Source organism: Grammomys surdaster, unplaced genomic scaffold (genome assembly GCF_004785775.1).
Source record: "Grammomys surdaster isolate TR1022 unplaced genomic scaffold, NIH_TR_1.0 195, whole genome shotgun sequence".
NCBI classification, from domain to species: domain Eukaryota; kingdom Metazoa; phylum Chordata; class Mammalia; order Rodentia; family Muridae; genus Grammomys; species Grammomys surdaster.
Window position 1 is genome coordinate 330799 of NW_021604640.1, and position 5134 is coordinate 335932.

A 5134-nucleotide genomic window follows, 5' to 3' on the forward strand; every position below is an offset into this window, starting at 1 on the left:
CTCCCTCCCTCTCTCTCAAAAATTCAATTCTACTGTACTGTGTGCTCATTTTATTCTTCATTTCTTACCCCTCATGTTTGTGTGTGTGTGTGTGTGTTTGAAACTGCCAAGATTTTTTTGGAAATGTCTTTCTAGATGCTCTGAAATGCCAGAATATTTTATGAGAAGTAGCAAAACATTATGCAAATGTGCTTTTGTTTGGATTCCTTTGGAATATTGTTTGTGGAGGAATAATCAAACGTGTCCTGAATTGACCACATTGTGCCCTGGTTCCCAGAAGGAAATCCAGAGCTCTAAGCCATTGTAGTCTGAGGGAGGAAAGGAACCACTACCCCATTTTTTTTTACTTTGCTGTGTACACAATGTATATAAAGGACAAAGGGGACCTAATTTACAATATCTGGTCACTCTAGATGTTAAAGAGGTTGCCAGTGTGTAACAAAGTAAAATTAGTAGAACAAAACTTTTTTTTGTTGCTTTTACTTTTTGTGTTAAAGAAATTTTAATTACTCCTGTTACATATGTGCCATTTACTGTACTGCTGTGTACATAATGGACAATGGTCCTTACTTGAAACATCTGGTCTATCTAGACGTTTAGAAGTACCCAATATGTGCTAAATATAGAGGTAGTGAAATGTCACTCTGTAAATATCTTTTCACTAAAATTCATCAACCTCTGTCTTTTGGGAGTAGAGTGACAACCCCCACTGTGAACAGTACCGTCTGCACTTGCTCAATAGTTTGGAGGTGGTACTGAGAGGCAGCAACAAAGATCATGTAGTAGTGTGTGTATATAGGATCTTTTCAGATGCCATTTCTGTGTACTTTCACTTTGTTTTGTGTGTACTGTATATAATGGACAAATATGTCTAAAATTTTCAACATCTAGACTCTAGATGTTAAAGAAGTTGTCAATGTATGACAAAATAGTAAAATTAGCACATATTGTACACTGTTAAAATTTACAGAAAAGATTTCTCTGTAAATTATTTGGGGATAGGAATTTGTTCAGCTGATTCTAAGCATTACATACACTTATGTTTGTCTACTGGTTTGAAGGCAGAGAGAATGGAGAAGAAAGTGGATTGAAGCCCAAATGATTATATTTAGAAGATACCTCAGGTAATATCCATAGCTTTGCAGTTTTATTTACCAACACCATGTGAAGAGTATATAATTTCCTACATGAAACATCTAGTCTTTCTAGATATTCAGAAGTGTTTCATACATTTAAAGGTACAAGTAGAATAATATTTTATGTAAATAATTTTTAAAAACTGGAAAAATAGTGTGTGTAAATAATAGAATTGTTAACGCACCTCTGAGAACAGTGTACCTGCTATACATCTTCAGTGGATTGAGGAGGTGAGAGAGAAGGCACTGCAAAAAGATTCCATTAGTGTGCTAGACATTTCTAACTTACCCATCACCCTGTATTTGTATGCATCTTATGTAACTTTTCTATACTGTATATATTGTACATACTGGACAAATGAGTCATTTGATATCTAGTCTCTAGGTATTAAAGAGGTTGCAAATGTATGACAAAATAGAGTTAGTAAACTCACACATTATGTATACTTTGTTAGTTCATAGCAAGGTTATCTTCTGAAGAGCTGTGAAAGTGTATCATCCAAGTGATGGGTGCCTGTGTCACAGGACACAGGAGATGGACTGAAGGGGAAAAAGTTCAAAGACTGTAATGTTCACACCAGAAGATGCTTGGAGATCTAACCATTGTTACATGTGTGTGGTTCCAACATTACTCTGTATACAGGGGACAAATGTATATCCTCATCTGAAATGTCTAGTCCTAGTGTTTAGAAGTGCAAGAAGTATGTTAAAAGCAAAAATAGTAAATAATACATTGTTGCAGGAAATATTAAAAATGAATCCATGCTATTGCTGGCATGGCACTGGTGGGCTGGTCTGTTCTCATCTCGGAGAGACTCTCTGACTCAGAACTCTGAAACCTCATCACCTAGCTTGCTAAGCTCCCATGGGTGGATTGCTACCATTCCAACCCCATGCTTCAAAACCCCTATGGCATTTCGTTGGTGCACACCTGGCAAACATACACTTTGCCATACTTTTCTCTCTGGAACCCAGCTGAGCTGCCTCGAGAAGGAAAACACCATACAAACTTACTTCAGAAACAATGGTCACTCAATCACTAGTCGGAAACAACTAGAGTCCTAATCTTGTAAGCTTTATTAAATCTAAATCCTCAGGTGGCAGATTCACCATCTAATTTGGGAGACTCTAGTAGCTACATTTTGTTCTCTCGCTATCCCAGTTCAAAAGTTACTGTATCTCTCCTACCTACTCTCTTCCCCTGTCCAACCTGGAAGGCCTGCCTACTCACCCAGTGGTTGGTTCCTTTATTTATTAGGGGATGGTTCACAAGAAGTCACCTGAGTACATGACTCATTCCTCATTCCAGACAACTCCTCCTGGGAAAGCAGAATTAACATCAAAATACAAGCAGCAGCAGGGCCGCCCACAACAATACATGTTGTAGATTCTCCTGTTTAAAATGACTATGAAATACTATTTTTTGGAACTAGAAAGAGAAAACCACTTCTGAGCAATGCAGCCTTGCTTACTTAGATTTGAAAGGGAGGAAGGAAGAAAATGAATGTAGGGCCTAATGCTAATGTAAGTTTAGTAATGCAAAACTAGTCATTGTTCCTTATATCTGTGCATATTATTTTACAATGTATAGAAGCCATATGTCCAAATTTTCAGCACCTAGTCTTCCTAGACAGTAAAGAGGTGCCAGTGTGTGACAAAGTAGAGTTAGTGAAAAGACATGTTTGTAAATTTTGTTATATTTTGTAGGAAAAACAACTCTTTTTAAAACCACGTAGGAAGTAAAATTGTTAATATTCTCCCAAAACATGACAGTTGCATACATGTGGCCCCTGGTTGGAGAGAACTGGAAGAGGGGCTAGACCAGAACATTGCTGTTTAGAAGGCGGTTTCTGACCACAGCCTTTGTTAGGTGTAAAGTGTATTCACTGCAGTGTACACGTACATGCTGGGGAAACTGAACTGCTGATTGGGAACATCTGGTCTCTAGAATTTTAAGTACATTATAGACTTTGGTATAGTAATGCATGCCTTTAAACTCTAGGCTGAGGCAGGTGGATCTCTGAGTTCTGGGTCAGCCAGGGTTATACAGACTTTATCTCAAAACAGTAAGAAAGTGTGCATAGTGGACTGGTAAGGTGACTCAGCATGTAGAGGTGCTTGCCACCAAGTTAGTGGCCTGAGTTTGATTTCCAGGATCCACTTAATAGGAGAAAAGTAATTCATAGCTTGTCTTTTAGCCTCCACACAAGTGCAATGGCACACATGTACACACATGCATACACTAGTGCATAAATGTAAAAAAATGCACAATGTGGTAAAAATAGAGGGCTGACATCACTTTTGTTAGTATTCTGTCTAAATGCCACCTCCACAGTTACCTGGCAACAGCCAGGTAGGCCTGCCCACTATAAAAGGGGTTGCTTGCCTCCTCCTCTCTCTCTTACTCTCTTGCCTCTAGCTTCTCTCTGCCCCCTCTCCCCTCCCTCCTTCCTTCCCCCCTCTCTCCACGTGGTCATGGCCAGCCTCCACTTCTCTCCTCTCTCTCTCTTTTCCCTCTGCCATTCCTCCCGTTTCTCTCCCCATCTTTGCCCTCTGCCCTGAATAACCCCCTCCCCCCAGAACCGTTTGGTCTGGTGTTGTCTGTTCTAAGCTATGTGACAAAATCTAACAACTTTTTAGGATTGTTTTGTTATTTCATAGGAATGGTCACACTGGGGAAATGGAGGTTAAACTTGGTCTTTGAGCAGATGCTTTTTCCAGGTGGTAGAGGTGAGCTAGGGCAAAGATTAGTGCTCAGAAAATTGCACCATAGCTGATGGTGTTTCAGGTTTTCTAGCATTTTAGTTAGTGTTGCCAGGATGTTAAAATTAGCATCACTAAATGTCCTGCTAGTCTTTTGGGAGGACTGTCTTCTGGGTGTGGCCTTTTTTAATCCTCTCACTAGCATCATCAGGATTTAGGAGTTGTGCAGGGAAGAGGATGGATGTGGGAAAGACTTTGCTAGCACCACTACATCCAGAAGACAGTTCACAGCTGTACCCAGGGTTCCATATGTGCATTTTGATAAAATACTTGTCCTCATCTGAACTTTATAAATCTCCTAAAGGAGAACACATGATTAAAAGTATAGCTAGTGGATAGAATTGACAAAGAAGGTTCCTCTTGAACATAGAATTGTTAAGTCATGTCTGGACAGTGTGAGGAAATTCATGTTACTATGCTGATGGGAGGGGCAGAGAGAGGTTCATAGGATAAGATCTGCATCTGTGTGGAGACTGACATACTGAGATTCCCTGCTGTAGGTACATCTCCCAGCTTGTCCATGGAAATACATTTCTTGAGTGGGAACACCATATACTGGTATGTAGATCTGATGACAAGCTTAGGAATGCTATACTTAGTATGGTCTGTTGCTTTGTGTTTCTTTGTGAGCTGAGCACTAAGGGAATGCAGAATTTAATTGTAACTTTGCCAGTATGTATATCTAGAGGCTTGCTGCCATTTTTGTCTTCTATGATATATATATATATATATATATATATATATATATATATATATATATATATTGCCCAAGGAAGACAGGACTGAGATGGCATGATATGTTCTTGGCTATCAAGATATTTTATAGTGTGGGGTCTTTAGTTGGTGAATATTCACAATGTGGGGAGAAAGTATGGTACATACTATATAATCTCAATTATGTAAGTGTTCGTACACTTGCAGGATCTAGAAGGACACATTGAGGTGAGCTTCTTGCAACTGGGTGGCTTTGTACTTGCCCTCTTGTGTTTTGTTTCCTGTAATGGACATATTAAAAAAATAAATGAAAGCTTTTTTTTTAAAGCTTTATAAAAACTACCAAAGGTCTACAGTAGACAGTATGAGCCCTGCATGTAGAACATCAAAGGCAAAGATTCTAGCAAGCAGGTTCAAAGTTGCCCTGGCTACTTCTATGGGTAATAGGCAGTTGGTCTATCCAAAACAGAAGGGATAGGCCAGAGGGATATATATATATATATATATATATATATATATAT